This window comes from Amblyomma americanum, chromosome 10, assembly GCF_052857255.1.
Source record: "Amblyomma americanum isolate KBUSLIRL-KWMA chromosome 10, ASM5285725v1, whole genome shotgun sequence".
In the NCBI taxonomy this organism is placed as follows: domain Eukaryota; kingdom Metazoa; phylum Arthropoda; class Arachnida; order Ixodida; family Ixodidae; genus Amblyomma; species Amblyomma americanum.
Genome location: NC_135506.1, coordinates 39,622,261 through 39,635,559, shown reverse-complemented (window position 1 = coordinate 39,635,559; position 13,299 = coordinate 39,622,261).

Below are 13,299 nucleotides of genomic sequence, written 5' to 3'. Positions count from 1 at the left end.
ATCAAAATGCATGCGTCTCCCCTTGTTAAGTCTCAATTCCCCCATTCTTAACATATGTAGGGATATACTAAGGTACTATTTATTAATCGAATTGGAGCTTCGGGAAAGAGCAAGGCACACGATATTGGGCGTACAAAGATTACTCTGCTTTTGATATAAGTAAGTTTTGGTATGAGTAAGTTTTTGATTGCTCGGTTCCAAAAAGAAAGTTAGCCTAATATTTTCGCAAATTTGAGCTCAGCGGCAGCCACTCAGTTATTTCAGCCGCTTGAAAGGAGAGCAGAAGAGTCGATTGTCTACGAAAGGCATCGCTCGGTATCCATGTGTTATGAAGGCTGCATTTTACACCAGCCCACTAATCTTGAGCCCGGCGTTCTGTTATACAGCAGGTTTTGAATGCCTCAGTGCATTTAGCGGATATATTTTCAGCGCGCCTTGACCACACTTTTTTGTCTGTTGGCCTCTATCCACCTCTAGAAAAATCGCGAAAATAAAATACACCGAATAAAATGGCAGGCTTAAATGGAATTTGAACCTAAACCCGTCGGGAACAAGGCTGGCGCCTCTAACCAGATCGGCTATTTCGGCTACGCTGATGGTGATTTTTCTAGATAATATTTCAACCTACATAAAGCACTGGTGATTCAGCAGATGTTGGACGCATGGCCGCCTGTCATAATTACAGAAGACAAATGTGCTCATCGAAAACGTCGAGAGAAAACTTCCGGAGCCCTTCCCTACGGTGTCCCTCATAGCCTGAGTCGCTTTCGGACGTTAAACCCGATACACCAACCATTTACTAAGGTAATCGCTAATAGAGTCAGGGAAACCTTAGACTTCAATCAAGAAGATGATCAGGCAGGTTTTCGTAAAGAATATTCCGCAATAGATCATATTCACACTATGAATCAGGAGATAGAGAAATGCGGAGAATATAGGCAACCCCTCTATATAGCCTTCATTGATTACAAGAAAGCATTCAACTCAGTGGAAACTTCAGCAGTCATACAGGCATTGTGGATTCAGGGTGTAGAAGAGCCTTATGTCAAAATACTGGAACATGTCTATAGCAACTGAACAGCTCGCATAGTCCTGCATAAATTCAGAAATAAAATTCGAATAAGGAAGGGTGTCAGGCAGAGAGACAAAATCTCGCCAATGCTATTCACCGCATGTTTACAACAAACGAGTTAGGCAGAGCAAAACGGTGGGACTAAAAATTAACATACAGAACATGAAAGTGATGTTCAACAGTCTAGCAAGCGAACAGCAGTTAACAACTGATAGCGAGAAGCTGCAAGTGGTAAAGGAAAACGTCTGCTTAGGGTAGGCAGTGACCGCTTATCCGGATCATGAGAGGGAAATAACTAGAATAAGAATGGAGTGGACCGCATATGACAGGTTCTCTCAGATGTTACAGGTTCTCACATATAGGGCAGAAATGTGGAGGCTAACGGAAAAGGTTGAGCTTAAGTTAAGGACAACGCAGCGAGCTATGGAAAGAAAAATGATAGGTGTAACGTTTAAGAGACCGGAAGCGGGCAGAGTGGGTGAAGGAACAAACGCGTGTTAATGATATCCTAATTGAAATCAAGAGAAAGAAATGGGCTTGGGCAAGGCATGTAATGCGAAGGCAAGATAACCCTGGTCCTTAAGGGTAACGCAGTGAATTCCAAGAGAAGGCAAGCGTAGCAGAGGGCAGCTGAACGTTAAGTGGGCGGATGAGGTTAAGAAGTTTGCGGAAATACGGTGCCAGCAGCAAGCAAAGGACAGAGTTAATTGAATAGATAAGGGAAAGGCCTTTGCTCTGCAGTGGACGTAGCCAGGCTGATGATGATCATGACTTGGACAACTGGCTTCACCGACAACGTTGACGACTACGCAGACAACACCGATGACTACAACGACTGTGACGCGGAACGTAGTCACGGGCACCGAAGTGCTGCGCTCTAAAACGTGTTTCCTACACCTATCTATACGCCACTCAACATTTCTGTAAAAAAAAATCTGCGGTTTAACTAGTGCTTAACCTGATCAGAGAGCGAAGGCTGTGGTGTATCGGGCAAGTAGATGCGGCTTGGCGTCTGTAACGCCATTAGCTGACTCCGCAGCGGTAGTTCGACTGACAGCACGAATTTCTGCGACCTAATTCATAACAATTTGATAAAGAAAGTAACAACTGATGAAATGATTCCGCGATACTCAAGTGTTTTTTCACAGTTTATGAACAAGTTTGGTCCAAACACTAGCACGCGTTAGTTGACCCGTACTCGCCTGCCTTAGGTACAGTTTCATTATTATTTCGAGATATTGCTCTGAAAGTATTCAATCACAGATCCGCTTGGAATGGTCGCCAGGCAGTCCGGAGAAAAAAAATTAAGTCAATCCCAAAAACCATTTGCTGAGATTCATTTCTCCTTGAAGAAAATTCACAAAGTGTAAACCGTTTCGCTGAGGTTTTTGCGAACCTATATACGATGAATTTACCCAATATGCGAGCACAACATGTCTCGCGATCCGGAATACTGTTCTGTTCTTTCATCTGAGCGAGACGAACGATCGTTAATATACCGGTGCCACTGCTTCCCAAAGCGAATTCTCGCCATCGATAAACTTCGCAAAGTTTCTCACCTTGGCGAGTTGGTGGCTGTGCATCTTGAATGGTGGGCCAATATATTTCTTCGGGCGAAGCCTTCTTCACATTGAGGACATTGCACATGAGCATGCGCACAATCCTGCGGAAGGTGCTTCGAGAGGTCGAGCAGTTTTCCACTAAAAGCTGCCGCGGTGGCTCACTGGTTATGGCGCTGGACTTCTGGCCCTAAAGACGCGGGTTCGATGCCGGCCGCGACTGTCGAATTTCAATGGAGGCGAAATTCTAGAGGCCCGTGTACTGCGCGATGTCAGTGCACGTTAAAGAACCCCAGATGGTCGAAATTTCCGGAGCCCTTCACTACGGCGTCCCTCATAGCCTGTGTCGCTTTGGGACGTTTAACCCCCATAAACCACAAACCAGTTTTCCACTAAAAGCGCAGCCAGTACGGCTCCCAATGTTGTTCGGGCAGTACACATCGCGTTCAGTGAGGTCATTTAGCGAACATTCAAGTTTTAATACGTCTGTTTTCTTGAATCTTTCTCCGTCTGTAGGACATTTGGGGGCACCTTTCAAGGCAAGTGTCTTGCAAAACTCACAAGCGCCATGCCTGCATGGCAGGAGGAACAGCAGCGATGGTACGATGCCGCAGAGATTGCACACTTTAGTCTTGGGCAGCCTCTACTTAAAGTAAATGATACCCCACGACAAGAGCTCTTAGAGTCCCAACAATTTGTAGCTTATTCCCCGAGTCGGCAAAGTCATCTGAAAAGCAAGAAAAGTTTGTCGGTGAGAAGACGTTTCATGCGAGGTTCCCGCATTACTGTATGATGCGAAAATTATTGCTCGGCATGGCTGTACTGCACGAAAGCGTATTTCACGGAAGCTTTTTAAGCTTATTAGTTATGAGAGGAAAAACAGTGAAAAGACTAACGACGAAGGACGGAATGCACATAGCGATGGCTATCACTGTCCTGTGTGACTGGCGATGGTTGTGCTGCGCATGCCCTGTTAGCCTTGCTGGGTAGGTACCGGCTTCAACAAAGCAGTTGATAGTACAGCTGTCGTTGTGATCAATCGTTTCTTCGTCATTTGTTTTCTGACTGTTTTTTCTCTAAAAAGTACGCACCAACTAGCCCTAGATTTTTATTCTCCTGCAATACTTTTCTTACGCGCGCCAACGAATATGTCTTGAATAAACGGAGCAAAAAAGCTCATTCTCATATTCGCGTCTGGACAGGTCCGCAGCCTGTGTGAAACAGAAAGTTCCCGTTTGAATCAAAGAATTCCGGACCTATGGCCAGTACGACAAGAGCAAAGGTGACGCAGAACAGGACAGACGCTATCTGGGCCCTCACCAGTTATCATACCTACCTGAAGAAAGCCGTGACTCAAATGCACAACGCTCTTAGATAAACACAGCACCAGTCAGCCATATCTTTCGCAACCTCTTCTGCTGTGTATTTTGTGGAAGAGCATAAAGAGCTCGTCGGGGCACTTGGCGGTGCTGCCGTCTCAGGTCGCACCTGATGACGTCATCAACGGCACATGAAACGCGGTCATCACAAGCATGCCATGTCATGACTCGTTATGATTGGCCAAGCGTGACAAAACATACCATGTGACAACTTAAAACCGGTAGTGACGGCTGGAAGTGATGCCACCGGTCCGGAAGTGTTCCGACAACGCCTCGACGGGCTAATTGCGGTACCGCTACCCATGCTAGGAACGCTAGGATTGCTTTGGAGTCCACAAATTTTTTTGCTGTCTTCACTGTTGTGATTCTATCGACAATCAAGTAGCTATATCGGAGTGAAACATTGCGTAGTACGAGCAGAAAGCTTGAAGGGCTGCTATCTGTTGAAGCGTGACATCGAGCTACCGGCGAACGTCTTGTAGGCTCGTTGTGCTCGAGGTGAGTGGTGAGTCAGTGGAAGCTGTTCGGCAGGATGCAATAAACGCATGCTTTCTTCTGCAGGCAGGTAAATTGCTTACATTTAGGAAGCCATAATCAAGTCTTGCGCTAATTAAAACTTTCATCAATTTATAACGACCGGGTTTCAGAAGCGCTCCCGTCATCTTTTAATAGGCATTTCCTCTCCTGTTGAGGAGGGAAGTGGTTCCCAGAAAGGCTGCTAGCTATAAGGCATTTTCATAAGATATTGTGAGTGAATATTTCGCTGCCACATAGCCTTTTAAATTTTGCAAAAGGAGAAAATTGGCATCAGCCCCTTAAATAAATATTTCTTAAGGAACTATGAAATTTTCTATCTATATAATAGACTTTGGCTCACCTTTGTAATTGTAATGGTCCAGAAACGCGCCTTGGAAGACGAAGTTCCGTAGTTCCTGAAACAAAAAAAAAATGACGTTTAGACTTTGTCATAGACTTTCTCACAAAACTCGCTGTATATAGAGCTTCAGAGGTATGCTAATTGGCAGAAGGAGCAATACACAACGAGTAGTAGCCGAAGTAGATTTCAAATCTCCACTGCGCCAAAATTTCGTTTTAAATGAGTATTGAAGGAAAGCTAGCAAAGATTTATTTTCAAATGCTCTCGAAGAACAAATGCCTTCATGAAGTGCTCTCATCCTTCGGAAATGCGTAAAAATGAGGCCCAACATGAAGCAGAACCTCCCAGAAACATTTCGAAACTATTCGCCTAATGCTGCCCAGCTGTCACAAAATCGGCGGAGACTAAAAGAGCCACCACGTCGCGTAGCGAAGTACGCAGTTCGGCCAATCGATGATTATTGAACGACGGCGAAGACTCCTTGTGCTCCGTCGGCAGCGCGTAGGGTAGTGTGTACATACAATCATGTTTCTCTGCTCACATCGGCCGGAAGCCGCGCGGCCACACCGGGTTTATAAATGGCTCATATTAATTAATGTATTCACTTATTTTGCCGCGCGGGCCGAAGGTATTTCAGAATAGAGTTCGTTACTTAGATAGAAAGGGAGTAGCACGCTCAACATTTTTCGACAAAAGAATTCCTTAGCGGGAAACTGTTTACGAGCGCAGTTTTTTCAGATAATGGAAGATTTCACTATAACATTCAATATATCCGCCGATCAGCCGACGGAACTCTGGCATTTTTTCTTCAGTTAACGCTTTTGCTATCGTCAAAAACGTTCCCCATTGGTTTCCTATGACAGTCTTAAATACTCGATGTGTTTGATGGAAACACTTTAAAAGAAAGCTTTTGCTACATATAAGGAGATTCGACCATTGCCTCCAATATTTCCAAAACATTGTCTCACAATTCTTCAATTTTGAAAATTTTTGTCCGAGAATGTTGACATGAAGACGTGAGGAGCGAGAAGCTTTGAGCGGGAAATTGGGATATGTTATAAGGTGTTAAAAAATGATAATCGGGAAAATTTGATTTTGGACGCACGAAAAGATAGACTAAAATTTTCTTTACATATGTAACGATACACTTTGAAATGATAAGCACATGACTGAATAGGCATTAACACATTAACGCTAGTGCATCATACCTATAAGGTAAAGCTTAAGTGTCCTTTCCAATTTTTGATCCACCAGTGGTGAAACACATCGTTATAATCGTTGTCATCATCATCATCATTAGCCTGGCAAACATATAATCATTGTACTGTGGGTTATATTTTAACGGCGTTTGGCTCTGTAGCAGTCTTTGTCGTTGCTATGCGTAAACTCACTCTCGCTTTATGAAAAAAAAGCGTAAACTCACATTTCTTACTGGAAGGATAATATCATATTATTCTTTTTCACCAAAAATATCCAATGCAGGAAATGAGAAAGGAATTTGCCCGTCGCATGCTTTGGGCGAGCGAACAAATCATTAAACTTTGAGAGCCACACCGTAGACCGCTGCGCTTACGTTTTAAAGCCGGTCGTTACCCACTTCTGTACAGAGCGTCTCGTTGGACGCTTTCACCCGAAATGGGCTAAAATCCGATCGTTCCGTGCGGAGAGATGACCAAGGTTTTAAAATCCTCGACGCACCGCTAACGAGCAAGCAGGCCCTTGTCGGATTCCTTTTTGGAACTTAATGAACGATTCCCACGTCCTCTCTGCCTCCTCCTGCCGCATTTCAATTGCTTAGCAACCATCGCGTCTGTTCTTACCAGAACGGCCCCAAATTGGCCGCGGGCGAATCAAATGGTGCTCCAGTCGACCTATCGATTGGCGCTTGCAGACCGTTACGATGGGTCCTTTGTCAGAGGTTGTGTATTCGGTAACTTCTCTCCCAGCGGGAGAACTTGCGTTTTTCAAAGCGCAGTACAACGGCTTCCAGAGGCTCAATGTATGTATTTATATAAGGGTGTTTCACGTGATTTGAACCAAGAAAAATAATAAAAAAGAACCGCACTGGAGCTCGTTCAGAGCAATGACATATTTTATCTCATAATATCATGATACTCGGAGTATTTTTAAAATTCTGCCTAATAAGGTAACTAGAACAGAATAATTGCAAATAATTTTTCTGAAAAGACAACGACAGCACTTTTTGAAAATTGCGCAATATTCAAGGACTGAACTCTATATGCGCTGTAGGTAAAAGTGTGCCAAGTGTTTGAGCGCTATCATTTAAAATAATGACGTTCTCGACGGTTGAATTTTTTGCTTCTCAAACCAACAGAGCAGTGCGAGGAAGTTTGATACGACGTCATTGAGGTAAAATTTCAAATTATCCCTGCCGCTAGGCACACCCTGCCGTGCCTCGTTGGATGCTCCCAAACAATGCTCGGCGAGCTGGCTTCGATGGCACTTCTTTTTTTTTTTGCTTTCATGTGTTGGTAATATACGGGTACCTTCGATGCAGCAGGCATCTGTATGGAGCAAGCCGAGCGGTTCTCGGCCCGCTGCATACCGACGTCATGATGGCATATGGGCACGTATGGCGTATTGCAAAAGGAGTCTTCGAGGACATCGCGTAGCTCGTTGCACCTGTCTGTGGCAAGCACAGCACTAGTGGTCGACAAGACTTGACGGAGACCTCCAATGAACATTTCTTCCCCAAAAACCCCAAAACACAATACGGTAAAAAGAACGCATCAAAAGGCAGAAGTCACCCAAGCGAGAAACCAACTTCTGGCAATAATGTGAAGGAACGTTCGTAAATTGGATGATTAATTTTGTTAAGAAATTATGCGGTAGAAGCTTTATTCCTAGAAATGAAATACGTCTTGTCAGTAACTAGAAAACTGCGGCTAATTTATTCGGGCACTGTAGTATCAATATCGTGAAGTTGCTGCTTACTTTTCCTGATTGCAGGTTGCAGTCACCGAAAATTCTGAAAAATACCAGATTAAAGAATGGATGTGTTCATCAATCAACCGCTGACCTTCGATGCAAATGAAAATACTAAGAAGCTGGAATTCCTCGTAAGAAGCTTAAAGATAATGCAGGTCTTACAACTTCATTCAGAAGAGGGTACGTACACGTGGGTGCGTGCTTGCGTGTGTGGGTGTGCGTGTGCGTGTGTGTGCGTGTGTGCGCGTGTGTGTGTGGCAAAGCTATTCTGCTGTTCATCGGAACATCGCCGCCATCAGAACAGCTTCTACCCTATCGAATTTCTATCCAACATTTGATAAATTTGGTGCAAATAATGATAATAACATTAATGCAATTCGTGATAGTTAGGGATCGATGTCACACGAAGACAGTTACTTCAGCGCAGCGCTACCGAAACGGACGATCAGGACGTCTCGTAGAAGGAAAGGAACGAGAAAATAACTCGAGAAAATAATTCAGTGCACACAGCACTTTCATTACGTTGTTTGCTTAGTTTCAAAAACTGAAAAGTTGAGTAAAAAAGAACAACAAGGAATGCGGAAAAGGTAGAACTTCAAGTACAGCCACTGCCTATTGTGTCCCTCACTTCACCGAAGAATACAGCGACAACGCATAACGTCCTTTGGAGAGACACGACAAAGGCGGGGGCTCAAAGCAGACCGAAAAAAAAAATGTTTTCAACGCCTACGTACGCGGTGCCGAATAAGTTGTTTGCAGGTCTGTAGCTTCTGTTTCTGACGCACCGCCTCGAAGCATAACAAGAAGGTGCCCAGTTATCGACGCGACACACGTGCGTCGTCTGAGTGCTGCATGAACCCTCGCCATTTCTCAGGCACCGCACGCCTCTGCATGCATAATGGCTACTCTCCCTCACTGACTCCCTCCATTCCATCCATTTGCCGCTGCTTTCCGAATACGTTTTCTGCAGAACTTGGCATAGCAGTCACCGGTAACCCTCTCGAAACTGCCTCGCTAAAACGCTTCTCAAGAAAGAAAGTGATAGAGGGTGTGTTAACCCCGCCTCCTTCAGGGAACGAAATATGTCTTCGTACTAACCTAGTATTGAGCAGCAAAAAAAAATGTTTTTCTGTAATGCTTTTACGTTAGTAGCACTGAAACTGGCACTCTCGTCGATAAACGCCGTTCACGTGCTGGTATAAATAATCACTTGCGTTCTCCAGGTAGACTTGGAAAGGGCGAGAAATAGATTTCTCTCTGAGATTTTAAAAAGTCGATTTAAATAATGACGATATTACTAATATATAGTATTCATTTTACTTTAATGATCATTGAATGAAACACGTCGCCAACGTAAGTCCTGCAGAAATACAATTCTAGTATCTCCGGAAGCTGCACCTTTATTGGAATCTGCAAGGTGCTCATTATTGTGCAGATGATTACTACCCCGACGATTTTAGGTGAAATGTTCATTGAAGTGGAGATTCGTTTTTGAATTGCAAGCGTCACCTCCTTCTGGCTTGTGATAATAATTGAACGCTGTAAGGAATCGTCCTAATCGATTATGCCTCTTCTTGTGCATCGGATTTCCTTTCGCTGTAAAAAGGTTAGCTCTTTCTTGTCGTTATGGGATTATAAATGCACGCGGTTTAACGCGAGATGTCTTTTGCCTTTACTGTGCTTACTCAGCACAGATGGCGATGCCATGATTTAATGCAGGTAGCTCTAGTGGGAGAACTTCGCTCCACAGCACTGACCACGTCGGTGCGCTGTGTCTTGCAGTATCACCCCTGTCCTCTCTTTCGCGCCTCACCTTGTTAACATTGTATTCATTTCAGCTAACACCCTAGTGTTTATCTTACAGGCTCTTCTCTGTTTGCTTCTTAGCACTTCGCTGGTGATTTAGCTGCAGTAAGAAATTTTTTGTTGCGTTAATTACTTTAATTTTCTGCCACATTTTCTGTTTTATAGTGTTTTGAAAGTGAACACATCTTGTGTTTACATCATTAGCCTCCGCCGATCGGACGAATATCTCGCCAGGAGCATGTTTAGGACGTATATAGTTAACCAGTTAAGGTTACCGGAGTCTATTCCAAGAGAAGGCAAGCGTAGCACTGGGCGGCAGGATGTTAGGCGGGCGGATGAGGTTAAGAAGTTTGCAGGCATAGGGTGGGTGCAGCTGGCAAAGGGCACGGTTAACTGAAGGGACATGGGAGAAGCCTTTGCCCTGCAGTGGGTGTTGTCAGGCTGATGATCGTAATGATGGTGATGATGATGGTGAGTTAACCATCGCAGTCTTCGTCGATGCCTCTTCCCGAAATTAGTATTATTGCAAAAGTTTTAAAGAGTGCCCTAAACGTAGGTACAGTATTCATCGTGCCTGAAGTGCTCCCGCCTTCCTTCCTCTGAATAGCGTGCGCAGATATGAAACAACAGCACGCTTGGAGGTCGCAAATAGGCGCAGAAACAGTGCAATGGTTCCCTTCTTAAACCACTGAGATAATATCCTTCCCAACCCCATTGTTGCCTAGCTTTTTACCTAATCATCGTCGTGTAATGACTGAAACAGATAACATTTAGAAAAGCTCGCAAGGGGTAAGCGAACTATTATTGAAGATATCAGCTTTGTGACATTTCACTTGTGTAAATGAGGTCCTCTTAACAAAAAATACCACGCGTACTTCTAAGTGAATGCGAATTCTATTGGCGAGGGCGTCAACCACAAATGGCAGGCTGTCTTCCGAGTGATTGCTCTCCAGAATGAGGTAATTTTTATTGTGCATTTCAGGTAAGATTGCCGATATGGTAAACAGAGTGACTGCTTCTGAGTTTTCAGAGAGTGAGGAAATAATGATATTGTTGGCAGGTCTAGTATATTAGGGATGGTCGGACGACATTCTTTTCCTTCGGGAGTACTAGGATTTTGGCACAGCCACTACTGTCTCTCTGAAATAAACTATGCCAGACAGTTAAGTCGAGACCTTAATCCAAAGGCAGGTAAAGAACGGAAGATATAAGAACTCTAAAAACAATTTATGTGAAAAGTAAGCAGGGGACTTTTAGGGAAAAAAAAGAAAGTACGTCGACGCTTTATCTACAGAAAGGCGTTCAGAAAGTTTCAGTAAAAAGGGCAAAAAAGTGAAAGGGTCGAAAACACCCAAGCTGCATGCTCAAGGAAGTTAGAGCGTTCGTCTGTACTGCATTGAATCGTATGTCACGTGAAACACGTGGCGTGTTTTAGGAGCTGTTGGCATCTGGTACGCTACGGCATAAAGCCAAAATGGACGCTTTCCTTGATAAACAAACACCCCAGGCTTTGGCAGAAAGCTCAGGGGAAGCTGCATTTAAACCCTCTACTTTTTCGTTTCAAGAGCTGCTCTGGCAAATGACGGGTCTTGGTCCGAGATGCAACGCCTCGCAAGCTGTTTCACAGCCGAACAAAGCAAGAAAGCTTTCAGTTTTTTTCTATCGCACCCTTTGACTCCCGAAACTTGTAAAGCAATTAAGCCTTCCAAATGCGGCTTTAAACTTTGCAGTCCGAGCTGCGGAACAACGACTTACGGGGCAACAGAAACGTTTCGGCCTTGGCTCTGCCGAACAAGCGTTTAAAAACACGAGGCATAGAGAAGGACGGGAGAGGGGTGGCGAGAAAACGAGGGTGAAATGACCGGGGTGTAGAGAGAAGCAATGGTTCGCACGCCGTAACCTTCGCTCTTTGTCTTTCGCCGCTCCGCTGAGCGTTTCCGCGACGATGGTTTCATCTCCTCAAATCGCACGAGCAGAGGCCTGGTTGTTTGCGGTTTGTTCTTAATCTATCAGCCGGAAGGTATACAGGTCGGATTAATCAGTAGTGTTGCGTCATTTCTTGGTATTGATGTGGTTGGTCTCAGCAGCTATCACGTAGGGGGCCCAGGTTCACCTGTAAGGTTAGACCGCGGGCGAGTTTGGGAGCGCCTTCATTTCCCTGTAGCCAGCAGTGGGGCAGTTAATGTATGAATTGTCCCAAATCTATTCTAATACGTACTCACCACCTGCAACGTGAGCTCTCTTTTGAATACACAAATGGCGTATAGAAGAGATTTGACAATAATGTGGAGCCAGCTTGAAGAGTGGAACTGAACCACAAGTCTTACGTAAACTAATTCGTGATTGTCTGAGCCAACTCGCCCACATACACAGAGCAGACTGGCTCAATGCGATTGTTTTAACGCAATAGCGTTAGCGCTGCTGCTCTGCAGAAAATCCGGCGCCATCGCTGCCGGTGTTGTGAGCGAGGAGGAGGAGGAGGAAACAACTTTGTTAAGTCGCCTTCAGAACGACACCCTGACTAAATGGCGCCGCGACGCGGGCCCTGACGTCTTCTCAGCGGGTGGTCTCTACTCAACTCCAGCGCGTGTTACTCCCGCGGTCGGTCGCCCTGATGGGCAACGTTCCGTCGGTTTCGCTCGGCCTTTGTCTTTCAAGAGCCGCCGAGACCTGCTGGGCGGCCCAGGTTTGGATTTCGTGGTCATAGCATTCCGCCGCAGCCGCGAGTAGCGGCGGAATCGTTGTAATTGTCGAAGGTTCGTCAGGGAACTTGGTGCAATCCCATAGGATTGCGCACACGCGGCACACATCACTCACATATATCTTCGGGTACAGATGATTCATTAACAATACGGTGGGTAAGGAGCCAGCTTGTAATTTTCTGAACAGCACCGCCTCCGCTCGGCTCAGCCACGGGTGCGGGGGCGGGAAAGTCCTTAGAGCCAGGGGGAGAAAATGTGTAAGTTCTCTGAACGTCGTCATGCGGTCCTTGGTACTACACCACGTTGTACGGTCGGTTGCAGTGGCGCGGCTGGTTAGCGCTCGCACCACTGCGTGTGCCGTCTCGTTGTGGTTATCGTGCTTCTCCGACGCATCGCTGCCCGCATGCGCCGGGAAACACTTGATTGTAACATACCTATTCTCTCGTTGCACGTCAGCCGAGCACAGAACGCTGACAGCCTCACCACACAATTTGCCCTTCACATAATTCCGCAGTGCACTTCGCGAATCACACAACACAGTTTGGCACCCGGGGTCGGCAACGGCCAAGGCAATGGCCACCTCTTCCGCCTGACACGCCTCTCGGACCCGTAAGCACGCCGTTGCCCTCGTGGCGCCTGGCGACGCATCGATGACGGTAGCTACGAACGCCACGTGGTCTCCCTGGTATTCTTCCGCATTGAAGAACATAGCGTGCTCGTCCTTAGCGTGAAAGTCGATGAGGAACTTGGCCCTCGTCGCTCTTCTCCCCTTATTAAACTCCGGGTTCATGTTTCTCGGGATGAGGTCTACTCGAATCCGGCGCCCGGTCCCGTCCGGGACAGGAGCGTGGCTACTCGCCTTTTTCGCCCTTGGCTTGAAGCCCAAGTATTGAAGTATGCGCCTGCCAGCCTCGGTCATAGAGAGCCGCTCCAGCTGGGCGGTCTATTACGCTTC